Here is a 13,927-nt window from a genome sequence, read left to right on the forward strand (position 1 = left end):
TGGCCGAACCTGGAGCGGTTTGAACAAACCAAACAAGCAAAGAGAGCAACACACAATACAAGTCAATAAGTACATGGGGAGGAAGGACAGTGCTTCCTTACAGAAACCCCTACTGACAGACGAGAAGAGAATGACAGAATTTGAAAATCACAGTATGGCAAATCGGAGCTTGGAATCTTAATCTCTGGACCACCAAGGATGTCCCTCAGCTATTTAAAACAAAACAAAACAAAACGTATTTTATTTACTTGGCTGTGTTGGGACTTCGTTTCTTCTCTTTCAGCACATGGACTCTCTAGTTGGGGTGTGTGGGCCCAGTAGTTGAAGCACGTGGGCCTAGTTTGCTCCACGGCAGCTGGGATCTTAGTTCCCTGGCCAGGGATTGAACCCATGTCCCCTGCATTGAAAGCTGGATTCTGAATGACTGGACCAGCAGGGAGGTCCTCTCTCAGCTATTCTTAAGCTACTTTTAGAGCAGTCCTGAATCTTTTCCCAAATAATTAAATGATACAGAAATGAAAGCATAAGAAATAGCCCTTAAAATACTAGATAGGCATTCTTCTTTCCTTCCTTTTAAATATGCCAAAATTTAAGGAATTGCTTCCTTCCATCTGCCCCCCTTTGTCAACTGCATTTTTTTTTCCAATTTTTAGGTTGTCCTCAGTTACTGAAAATCTGGCAAAGCTCTGCATTTTTGTTTTTTTTTGTGGTCTCCATCCCATCCCCTTTCCTTGATCACTGTTACGTTCAGCTTTCAAGAGTCACATTTAAATATAGGAGTAGAAACAGCCTGTGAAGCTATTAGCAATGAAAGATAATCAATTGGAAATGGTTCCCTGCCTGGCAATTTTCAAGCAGTCATCACCAAAAAACCAATTATGCTGGCAGCTCTTGGTCATCATCAAAGTCTTTGTCCAGTTAGAAGTTACAGCATTTGCTAAGAGCTAAGATTTATATACAAGCAGTATTTAATATTGATTAAACAAATCAAGGCACATCATATAAATTCCCAACATTCTTTAGCAAAGTCCAGATTTTTAATAATTCTTCCTTTTACTGGTTACTATAGTAATTAAGTGCTAAATGAGAAATTTCCAATGATTTTATTTCTATATAGTGTCCACGATGTTGCTGGATCAAGGGGTTGGTGGATTTGATATTTGCAAATTGATACCTGGTCATCGGGACATTTGTGATATTTTTTTTTGCCATTTAAAATTTAATTGGGGCTTCCCTGGTGACTCATATGGTAAAGAATTTGCCTGCAATGCGGGAGACATGGGTTTGACCCCTGGGTCGGGAAGATCCCCTGGAGGAGGAAATGGCAACCCATTCCAGTATTCTTGCCTGGAAAATCCCATGGACAGAGGAGCCTGGCACGCTACAGTCCATAGGGTCTCGGAGTCTGACATGACTGAGTGACTAATACTTTCACTTTCATCAGGACACTTGTGATTTTTTTTTTTTTTGCTATTTAAAAATTTAATACACATCACTTAACTATGCAAAAATATGATCATGGATGGATTTTTTAAAAAGTCCTCCACTAATGCCATTAAAAGTTACTAATGCAATAATGATAATCAGCTTATCTAAATTAGCACGGTACTTAACAAAATAATGCCCAGTTTTGGAGAAGGGGAAAGCCAACTTGGCCTTTCAGTATTACTGATGAGGATAAACTGGTACAATCTTTGTAGAAAGCAATTTGGCAACGTTCAGTAAAAGCCTTAAATATATTCATGACCTTTGACCTAGTAATTCAATTTCTGGGAATCTAACAGAAGAAAACCAGTCAATCCTAAAGGAAATCAGTCCTGAATATTCATTGGAAGGACTGATGCTGAAGCTGAATACTTCAATACTTTGGCCACCTGATGCAAAGAACTGGCTCATTGGAAAAGACCCTGATGCTGGGAAAGATTGAAGGTGGGAGGAGAAGGGGATGACAGAGGATGAGATGGTTGGAAGGCATCACTGATGCAATGGACATGAGTTTGAATAAACTCCCAGAGTTGGTGATGGACAGGGAGGCCTGGCGTGCTGCAGTCCATGGGGTTGCAAAGAGTCAGACATGACTGAGCGACTGAACTGAATGGAAGAAAATCCTATATATGGAAAGAGCTTTGTGCATTATTTTTAATGAAAAGAAACCCAAATGTCCACCAAGGGAATAATGGTAAGTAACATTTATATGTCATTTTGACAACATGGAAAAATGCTATGTTAGGTTACAAAGAGGGGAAAATAAAAATTTCAAATTGTGCAGACATTAATATATATATTAATATATAGTAAAATATATTTATATTATATACAAAGTGTATATTATATACACACACATATATATACATGATTTATTACATATTAGTGTGTATACTTACTATATTAATGATGTAAAAACATACTAAGCAGAGTAAAGACTAAGAAAATAGAGCGCAATGTTAGCAACTGATGCCTATGGGTTTGTAACTAAATTATAGGTAATAAAGTGCTTCCCAGGTGGTGCTGGTTGTAAAGAATCTACTTGCCAAACACAGGAGACACAAGAGACCCGGGATTGATCCCTGGGTTGAGAAGATGGGCTGGAGGAGGGCATGGCAACCCACTCCGGCATCCTTGCCTGGGAAAGCCCGTGGGCAGAGCAGCCTGGCAGGCGGCAGAGACAAGACTGAGCACTCACACACAGGTGATTTTACTTTTGTGTATCATTCTGTGCTTTCCAAATTTTCTATAAGCATGAATTTAATTTATATGATAAAAAGGATAGAATGTATTACAACAGTTTTAAATTAAAAAAAAATTAAGATCATTATTTTTTTTTTGGTGTGAAATATCAATCACGCATTGCATTGTCCCCAGCACAATTTCCCTGTTCTTCAGAGGTGTGGTAGTGTTTGAGAATATTTTGTTAAAGGAAAGCATAAGACCAGAAAGCGAATTGCAGATGAAATAAAAGAACAGATCTACTTGGTAATTGGATTCTTTTTGGCAAAAAACAAGGTCGGTTGCTGAAATTACTGCTCTAATTAGGTAAATTCCTATTTTATCCTGAAGTTAGAATGCCAGAAAGTAACAAACCCATGAAGGTGATAAATTTTTCCAGGCTCACATTTTGAAAGAAGTTCTGTGCAACTCATAAGCAGCATTAAAAAGTACTTTTTATTTGGTTATCCAAGTATTTTCCAGAAAATAAGATTAAAAAGTGTCCAAAGGTAGGTAGGAGAGTGGAGGAGATGGATGTGGAGGCAGAGTGTGTAAAACACAAGGGATGAAGTGCTCACAGAATTTTTTAAAATTTCAAAGGATTTTACACTTTTAAATCAGTGTGTATATTTATATTTAGAACATGGACATCAAAGTCAATAAACTGGCAAAGTGGATGAGAATCTGGCAGATAAAAGCTATTTTTTTCCATTAATTTAATACTCGCTTGCTGTAAAAAGCCCAACAGAACAGATTTTATTAAAGTCATAAAACCTCTTTCCCTCATGTTTCACTTACAGAAGACGGCCACCATTCAAGTTATTTCATATCCTTTAAGACAATCTTTATTTAAAACACCAAGGGGGATTAAACTGCAACTTTTTTTTTTCATTTAAAAATTGACCTTCAGCTACTTACCTGTCAACACACATAGGTCAACTGTACCTTTTTTTTTTTCAACTGCACCTTTTCTTAAAAAAACGTTTTGGCTGCACTGGAGGTTTGCTGCCCAGGCTTTCTCTCGCTGTGGCTTCTCCTGGTGGCAGTTCCTCTCGCTGGGGAGCTTGGGTTCAGTAGTTTCAGCACACAGGCTTAATTTAATTGCTCATGGCTTGTAGGATCTTCCCAGGCCAGGGATAGAACCGACGTCCCCTGCATTGGCAGGCAGATTCTTAACCACTGGACCACCAGGAAGTTTGTGTTTTTTTTTTTTAAAGTGATGCATGGTCATGACTGTCTGACTATATCAATATTTTGACAGCCTCAAGACATTTAGTTGTATCCTTCTAACTGCTCTTATGGACAACGCTGCTCTGAACAACTCTGTAAACGCTCATTTGCTTCCTTAATTCCACAGGAGAAATTTCTGTAATTGCTGGATCAAAGGGAACTCACATTTTAATATTTTGGTAGATATCATCCAATTGGTCCCCCCCACCCCAATCTCCTCCTAGCAGGGCATACGAATTCTCTTTCCTCACTAACTGGCCCTACAGTTGAATTTTGTTTAAAATGAATAGGTGATTTCTATCCTGCTGTGTTCAACTTATTATGTCCATTTCTTTTCTTTAAAAAATTTTTTTGTTTTGTTTATTTGACTGTGTCAGATCTCAGCTGCGGCATGTGAGATCTTTGATACTTGCTTTGGCATATGGGATTCACTTCCCTGACCAGGGATCAAACCTGGGTCCCCCGAATTGGAAGTGAGGAATCTCAGCCACTGGATCACCAGGGAAGTCCCTTGTCCACTTATTTTCAAAGGAGAGGAGTTTTGTATTTGACCAAAGAGAAGAGCATGAGGAGAAGGTCTGTGTAGCTTTGTTCTAATTCAAGTCGGTGCGTCGGGAGTTACTATTAACAAAGTAAATCTAATATGCATATAGAATTAATTCCAAAGTCACACATAATTGATTTGAGGATTAAGGAAACTCCTGAATATTTGAGAATTGTTGACAGGTATTAATGGCTCATTAAAAAGTATAAATTCTAGTTAGCTAGTCTGACCTGGGGCTTGGCATGTGCCAGGCACTGTTTTAGCTCTTTTATGTAGATTAACTTATTTAGCTCTCATGACAACTCTATGAGGTAGGTACTATAATTATTATTTTATAGATTTTGAAAAATGAGGCATAGAGGGTCTTAAGTAATATGACCAAGGTCATGCAGCTAATAAAATGACAGACCCAGAATTCAAACCAGACACGCTGACTGCAGCCTCTGGGCTCTTAACGACCATGTTCTATTCAAAGTTCATCTTCAAGAAATAAGGATGCGCTCCACAGTCCTCCACAAAGCTTTTTATCATAGCACTGACAACGGAAAACTTCCTTACCTGCCTTTGGTGGAGGTGTCCCAATAGCAAGGTGTTGCAATGGCTGAAGCACGGGTTAATTTATTTATTTTTTTGGCTCACAACAACAGAAAAGTATTATTTCAGAGGCTTGGAGGCCAGAAGTCCAAACTTAAGGTGCTGGTAGAGCCAGCTCCCTTAGAGGTTCGAGGGGAATTTTCCTCCTTGCTTCTTTCTGTTTCCAGCAGCTCCTGGCAGTACAGGTTAATTTTTATTTTACTTTTCTCCATTTCCTCCAGTGACCACATATTGCTTTTGTACTAGGAGAACCCCAGTGACAGTTCTTAAGAATAGAACACTTTCAATACCAGAAAGTGGCTCATCTTTCAAATGTCTCATTCAAGCCCCGTACCAACTGCCACTCGGCATCAGGAGGGTTTCATTTCATCAAACCACAAAACCACACAGACACCATGACCCCCTCTGACCAATCACTCTGCCTCCAAGAGTTCAATGGGCAACATGGGGCCAGCATCACCCACAATGGAGAGCTGCTGCAGGCGGTCAAGACCTTTGTGAGGTTCGGAGCACATTTGGCCCCGGTAGCTACTATAATCATGATTTTGCCAGCCAAAAGACAGCCATGATGCATCATTTATTTTTTTTGCCACTTCCTGCAGCTTTTAGGATCTTAGTTCCACAACCAGGGATTGAACCCGGGCCCCCAGCAGGAAAAGTGTGAAGTCCTAACAATTGGACTGCCAGGAAACTCACGAAGACAAAATTTTAAACCAAAGAATTTACAGACACAGCTAATGGTGACTGCCTATTGAAAGGGAAAATGAGGGGCTGTGATGGGAAAGAGACTTTTCACTGTACATCCCCTGGTATTGCTTGATTAAAAAAAATATGTATAGATTATTATTTTAAAAGAAAACACTTTAGGACTACAGGACTTCTTATTTTCTTCTTTTCTTTTTTTTTTTTTTTTAAATATGGAACGCTTCACGAATTTGCGTGTCATCCTTGCGCAGGGGCCATGCTAATCTTCTCTGTATCGTTCCAATTTTAGTATATGTGCTGCCGAAGCGAGCACTGCAGGACTTCTTATAAATGACTTTCATATTTCAAGAGAGGATATGCTGAGCTTTTTAATTAAGTGAACATTTCATAAATGTAAATTTACTTGTATCAACTTACTCAAACCATACTAGAATCTTTAATTCTAACAGCTAACAGCTAAGGCTTCTGTATTTGAACTGTAATATAAAGCCAATATTTGGAGACAAACCATGTCAGAAAAAAATGCTATTCAAGCATTCCATTCATGTCAAAAACAATCTCAGAAATAGGAGAGCAGTTTCAAATTATGCATCATATTTTCATAAGCTGTTCTCACTGGCAGGGGTGGTAAACCACAGCCTGGGGGCGGGGGGTGCTAAATCCAGCCAACTGTCTGTCAGTCTTTTTCACTGAAATTTTTACTGAGATCATTGTAGATCCATGTATAGTTGTAAAGGTGACAGTGAGGGATCCCTATGTACCTTGGCCAGTGTTTCTCATAGTAACCCATGAGCTGTTTTTGTACAATCCACGAGCTAAGAGTAGCTCTTAGATTTTTAAATGGTTGAGAAATTTAAAAATATGTTGTGATGTACAATCACATGCAATCCAAATTCTGGTGTCTGTAAAGCACTCCAGGGACACAAGTACACACATTTCTTTAAGTGCCATCCCTGGCTGCTTTTGTATTGTGAGGCCAGAGCTGAGCAGTTGCAAGAGACTGTACGGCCTGCAAAACCTAAAATATTTCCTACTAGCTTTACAGAAAAAGTCTGCCGGCCTCTGGGCTGGAGGCTAGGCTGGAGTCAGGAGAGAAATGAGTATCTGGAATCAAGATTTTTCTTTTAAAGACCAAACATTTCTAAATGATATCTGCACCATTGATTCCCTCAGGTCTTGCTGTTAGAAACGTCTTCTTGAAACAAGGGACAAATGCACAACGGAAGAAGAGGCAGAGATGACCAGTTCGTCTCCAAATCCAGAGATGTCTATGCATTTGGAAAGAATTACACACAGGACATGAGTGTCTTTTAAATCCAAAGGGATCATTTATCGAAACTATAAAAAAAAAAAAGTGAAGGTAGATTGTTGCAGATGGACAAGTGACCACCAATACAGCTGAGATAACCCTTTCCCTCCTAGGACTCCTAAGATGAGTAAGTACAGACGATCCTGGGCTGAGCACTAGAATTATCTGCTGTTGTCACTCATGTGTTACGCTCTCAGCCTTGGGTAAAAACCCTTCCGTGTTAGGCTGAAGCCAGTCTGCTGTGACCTTTCAGGAAACAGGGGTACAACATGAGCGCACTTGGGTGTGTGTGATGCCTTGAGAACTTCAGAGCTGTTTGATGAACATCAGTGTCTGTTTTCTATAAGCCAAAGTCCCTCAAACTGACAGGTGAGGACTGAGCCATCCTAAGAAGACCTTGTCGGAAACGGGCTGTACCTAGACACTGCAAAGAGCCCTGTTTGGTGAATGCCTTCTAATGCACGGTTTTCTTAGGGTGGGGTGAGGCAGGGGTAAATGTTTAAATGCTGACGCTACTAGACCTGGTCAGGATGGAAATAACTGCAAGTTCAAATTTTACCAAGAAAATCAGACCCCAGAAATTCTATTGGCATCAGAGGTCTTAACACAGGGGTAAAGGGACCATGGGTAGAATTGATAAGGTCCAGGAATTTGCAAGGGAAATAGGATGAATCTTATTCCACTCCCTCTAACTGAAATTGAGCACCTGTCAGTTTGGGATGTAGGTACCAGATCACAGGAGCATTGACAGGACCAGTGACTGGGTCAACAAAAGAGACCAGTAACTTTCACATATCTCTGGTGTCTCAGTGGTAAAGAATCTGCCTGCAATGTAGGAGATGGAGGAGATGTGGGTTCAATTCCTGGGTCAGGAAGATCCCCTGGAGGAGGAAATGGCAACCCACTCCAGTATTCTTGCCTGGGAAATCTCATAGACAGAGGAACCTGGCAGGCGACAGTCTGTGAGGTCGCCAAAAGGTGGGACACAGCTACACTCACACACTTCCCATCTTCCAAGTTTCATAAAACATCCTGGTTGCTGTAACTATCTTGAAATAACATTTATGAGCATCTCTACTTCAAAATAAGATTGTGGTTGATTGACCCTTGAACAACATAGGTTTGAGATGCACTGGATCACTTATACACAGATTTTTTTTTCAATAACAAATATTACAGGACTACACCTTGCAGTTGGTTGAATCCATGGCCATGGAGGAACTGTGGACATGGAAAGCCCAAGGCTGGCTATAAATGATAGTTATGCTAGAGGTCTTCTGCTACAACCTTTAATATGATGTTAATTAAGTACACTTAAACCAAGAAATATTTTGATAATGATTTCAATAGTTTTCCTCCGCAAGCTTATATATTTTGCTTTATTCTCTTAAACGTTCTTTGAAGAGAGGATTTATAGACTTGTCTGGACTGACACAGGGGCTCATGACTCCAAAAGCAATGAAGAAAACTGGCGTTAGGTCTCTCGAGCAGGTGGTGTTAGGTAATAAAAGGAGTTCCACTCAGAGGACACGAACACAGGTTCTAATCCTGACCACGTGCTGGACTTGGATTCTTTACCTTCATTTTCTTCTCTATTAAAACAGAAGCGTCTCAAGGTGTGAGACATACACGAGATCCTGTCTCAGTGGCCTCTGAGGGTGGCTGAGCGTGGGCTCCGGGGGCCCGTCACACTGCTGGGAGTTCAAGTGTAGTTCTCATCAAGATCAGTATCAAAGCTCAACCATCTTGTAACCTGCCTGAGCTGGGGGAATGTAACATCGGTCATTCCTGCAATAACTTACCCGCAGCACGTGGACACATAGCCTAGGGACATTTTCCAATCATCCAACAATACCCATATTCAAAATATTTTCCAAGCCAACTACAGAGCTAACCATTCTTACAAAAGATCATGTCCTTTTCTGGCCTCGACACTTAGAACTCAAACGGCTCCCTCTCCAGTTCCCCCGCTTCTGCTGGTGGAGGACAGCCCCGCCTAAGCTGCAAATAACCCACAGCACAGGAGTCCAGCACACATGGGTTTGACTTTCCTGTCCTAGCTGCCCTGAGCAGGTTTAACTTTTCCGAAAATCAGCTTTGTTTGTAATAACAAATGCACATGGTATTCATTGTAACGTCTGAATGGAATCGTGCAGGGGAATTCTAGACCATCACGATTCATGGTGCTTCTCTCTCCTATCCAGAGTCCAGGCTGGCTGACTCCAGACAAGAGTCTTGGTTGCAAAGGTTGAGACCTTTTCTGTACCAGTAACGTACACTAGCTCCCTTCCTAGGCACGTTTTCTTTCCTCACAGGACTGGCTATGTAATTTGGGCTTGATGCAAAATGCAAACTCAGGACCCCTGGTTCAAAAACTAAGAATTACAAAACATCGTCAGCAGAGCAGGTACCCGAGTGTGGGGCCCTCCGGGACAGTATAGGCGGCAAACATCCATGAAGACAGCCCTGCTTCTTCACTGGGGCAGCTGTTCCCACCTGGCTGCACATTATGATCACCTGCACGGCCTCAGAAGGTACCAATGCCCACGGCCTCCCTGCAGAGGCAGATTCCAATTACCAAGAGCTTCCCACATACTTCAGCCCGGAGCCAGTTGACACCCACCAGGCCAGAGTGACAGAGAACCTTGGAAGGACACCATGGGCCAATATCACAAAAAGCAGGCGGAGGGAGCCCCGGCGAAGCCCTGATAAAGCAGAAACATTCCTGTGTAGGATACCGTGGGTGTTCAAGGCCGACGCCTGGTGTCTCATAGCAAGTCACCTCCAGCCTTCACGAGAGCCCTGCATGACTGCTCAGGGGGAGAGGACACACGTGACCCAGCATCTCCCTCCAGGTTTTAACTCAGCAGAGCTACTCTAGCGCCATCATTTCCCAGCACCCTTTGCAACGGCCATGGCGTATGACCAGCCAGGTGGCAGGGGCTGGAAACAGAAGCTTACGTGCAACCCTCCCGCAGTGCTAAGGGGAGGCCTCCTCCCACCCTGGCTGGAGCTTCGGTTGCCACCATTTTGGACCATGTGTTGCAGATAAGGGGTGGGGTGGGAAGTAAGATAGAAACTTTGATGCCCAAGGTCATAAGGTCACAGTACTAGTTCTTGGTTATCCCCATGCCCCAGCTCCGACAAAATAAATGAGAAAAAGACACAGGCGAGCCGGGTTTTGCTTTGCTGTTTTAAACTTGTTGACGTTATCATTAAGCCAAATGCCTGAAATGGCCCATTTTACAGATGAGCGAAAGTCTTCCTTAGGTGGCTTAGCGGGTAAAGACTCTGCAACACAGAAGACTGGGGTTCGATCCCTGGGTTGGGAAGATCCCCTGGAGAAGGGAAGGGCTACCCACTCCAGTATTCTCGCCTGGAGAATCCCATGGGCAGAGGAGCCTGGCAGGCTACAGTCCATGGGGTTGCAGAGAGTCAGACACGACTGAAGTGACTGAGCGCTCCATGGACAGAGAAGCAAATGGAGAACCCAAGGTCCAAATCCCAGCTGGACGTCAGCTGGACGTCGCACACAGTAATGCCAGAAGCAGGGCTGCTCAGACCCCTTTCCTCCTCAACCCCGACACCTTTCAACAAGTGAAGGCTCCTTTTGGATGAGTCTGTCATCATCCTACTCAGCTCAGCTTGTTACTCTAACAAGATAGATATTTTAGAATTGGAGACCCGGCCCAGTACTTTGGTTAAAAATGTGGACTCAGGAGCTACTCTGCCTGAGACGGAAACCTAACTCTCTTCTAGAAGGTCCATCACCCTCATGCTTCAGGTTCTGTATCTGGACAAGAGGCAGGGACGAGGGTGAGGTGGTTGAGGCACTCCCCTCCAGTGCAAACGGAAAGGGGTGCCCCAAATCGCACTGATCAAGGAGAGTATTTTAATGCAATTTTTCTAAAGACCAAACTTAACACAGAAAATCCACAATGAACAAAAACATCACAATCTTAAAAGACAGGACCAAGTCCTGCCTTAATTCCCAAGCTAACTTCTAAAAAAACTTTAAAAAAAACAACAAAAATAGCAGCTGACCTGTAGCCCATAGTTTGCTAATTTAGAAAATATATCGCTTTTTTTTTTTTTTAAATATATCACTTTAAAACATGTGATTGCTGAGTTTTGCGTGCCCTAGGCCAGTGCCTTCCTCATCTCAACCTAGTTCCAGCTCTGGATAGCACCTGACAGAAGGAGATGAGTCAACACAGGTCAAGTTCTTATCACAGTGCCTGGCTCAGAGTAAGGACTCACACCAACATAGCAGCAGCAATTGAGGCTCATTCTTTTTAATAAATTAAACACAGGGACAAATGAACTCATGTCCTACAGTGTTTAGAAGGCGGCAGGAAGCCTTAAGCAGAGGAAAGCAAGAGGGCATCACCTTGATTTTTTAATTCTTCACTGGACATTTTATAGCTGCACTGAATAGACGTCCAAAGGACTTAGCATCTCCCAGTCCCCAACCTCCCTGGTAGCTCAGCTGATAAAGAATCTGCCTGCCATGTGGGACACCTGGGTTCGATTCCTGGGTTGGGAAGATACTGGAGAAGGGACAGGCTACCCATGCCAGTATTCTTGGGTTTTCCTGGTGGCTCAGATGGTAAAAAATCTGCCTGCAGCGCAGGAGACCTGGGTTCAATCTCTGGGTTGGGAAGATCCCCTGGAGAAAGAAAGGGCTACGCACTCCAGTATTCTGGCCTGGAGAATTCCATGGACTGTACAGAGTTGGATACAACTGAGTGACTTTCACTTACAACCTGAACTTGGGCTTCCCAGGTGGTGCTAGTGCTAAGGAACTTGATCCCTGGGTCAGGAAGATCCCCTGGAGAAGGAAATGGCAACCCACTCCAGTATTCTTGCCTGGAGAATCCCATGGACAGAGGTGCTTGGTGGGTTACAGTCCATGGGGTTAGAAAGAGTCGGACATGACTAAAGCAACTTAGCACGCATGTACACAACCTGGAATTTAACCTATCTCTGCAAAGATATCAAACCAGTCAATCCTAAAGGAAATCAGTCCTGAATATTCATTGGAAGGACTGATGCTGAAGCTTCAATATTTTGGCTACCTGATGCGAAGAACTGACTCACTGGAAAAGACCCTGATGCTGGGAAAGATTGAAGGCAGGAGGAGAAGGGGACGACAGAGGATGAGATGGTTGGATGGCATCACCAACCATCACCAATGGACATGAGTCTGACCAGATTCTGGGAGTTGGTGATGGACAGGGAAGCCTGGCTTGCTGCAGTCCATGGGGTCTCAAAGAGTCGGACACGACGGAGTGATTGAACTGAACCTATCTCTTGCATGAAACTGTACCGGCATAAAAGGACCCCAGGAAATTTGGCATTCTTTGTGTTTCTCCTGTGTTTTGACATATCAATTACCTTACTGCTTGCACTCAATAGCCCAGGTCAGGAATCAGCAAAAGACAGCCCTCCAAATCATGGCCTGCTTTTTGTAAATAAAGTTTCATTGGCACACAGCTATATCCATTCACTTACCTGTTGTCTCCAGCGGGTTTGATAACTGGCAGAGTTGAGTGATTGTGCTATAGAGGTGAACAGAGTTGAATAGAGACTGAGGCTAGCAAAGCCAAAAATGCTTACTGTCTGGCCTTTTACTGAAAAAGTTCACCAACACTGGTCCATGTGATGTCACATGGCAAACATTCATTAATCAACGTTCCCTTTGAGATCGATGTGCACCTTGCAAAACACAGCTGGGTGCAGAAACCAATTCAGGGCCTCTTAGCTACTATGGCTATTTCCAGTTTCATTTGGCGATAGCTGTATATTTTAAGTCTCATCCTCATTTCATAAAGTTTTGTTGGCATACAGACAGTCTGGCTGCTTTTGTGAAGAGAGTTTAGTCACGGAAGAGCCCTTATGGCTCCATAAAGCCTTGAATATTTACTAACTGGTTCCAAGCTTTTTGCTGACCTCCACTCTACTGGGGATCCAAATTTGCTAGGTGATACCAGTGTGGGTCCAAGGCCCTTGATAAAATGCCTTCTAAAGAGGCTGATATTTTCCCTGTTTCTTTGAAGAGCTATGACACCAGAAGTACAAGGAACGTTTATATGATTTCAATCTTTGTGTTCCCACTTGAAAGGTCAACAGCCCTTCTGCTACCAGAACAGAAACACAGATAAGACTCATGACAAACGGCGAAAGGTGACAATAGAATCTGTACCATGCACCAGCAACCAGGAATGAAACACTTCTGAACAACTGAAAATAGCCATAAAACAAAAAAGTTATTAATTCTCTCTGCCATCGTTTCTATCTTTTCTTCTTACAGTCGTTATCGCTCGCCTTGAGCCAAATGGAATCAGATTTGTTCAAACAAACCTTCTAAAACAAGCTCTGTATGTCTATTTCATAAGTGAAATAGTCACCTTTACAATCTATAAGTAATCTGTTTTCACATTCCTGTTCCCAGTTTATCAAAAACAATGGATCTATTCAGTGTTTCAAAGGCCCAGATATTTAGCTTGATGAGGGCACACAAGAATATTAAACAAAGACTGTATCTGAAGAAAAGATGAAAGCAGCTTTGGATAAATTATATATCCACTGGCATTCCAAGACCTCCTAAGTTTCGGTCAAGTTAAATGTCCATTTACAAGAGGCTTTGGGTTTCCCTTATTTGTTGGTTCAGCAAGCACCAAGTGCTTATTATGATGAAAGACACTAGTCCCAGGCTTTTCCACGCATCGCCATGTCCCACAGCGAAGCCCAGGACCCACTGGGTCCCTACTCTCTTTTTATGAATACAAATACACAAATCTTGAATTTCACAACAGTTACTGGCTGAGCTAGCGTTA

At 42.5% G+C, this 13,927-nt stretch overlaps 1 non-coding gene across 1 annotated transcript; it reads right to left on the reverse strand.

Annotated features, from left to right (window-relative positions):
- Positions 1-5,985: 5,985 nt before the first annotated feature.
- Positions 5,986-6,092, reverse strand: LOC122449112. The gene has a single exon (XR_006271914.1). It is a non-coding gene; the product is annotated as a U6 spliceosomal RNA (small nuclear RNA).
- Positions 6,093-13,927: the final 7,835 nt, after the last annotated feature.

This window comes from Cervus canadensis, chromosome 10 (assembly GCF_019320065.1).
Source record: "Cervus canadensis isolate Bull #8, Minnesota chromosome 10, ASM1932006v1, whole genome shotgun sequence".
Taxonomy (NCBI): domain Eukaryota; kingdom Metazoa; phylum Chordata; class Mammalia; order Artiodactyla; family Cervidae; genus Cervus; species Cervus canadensis.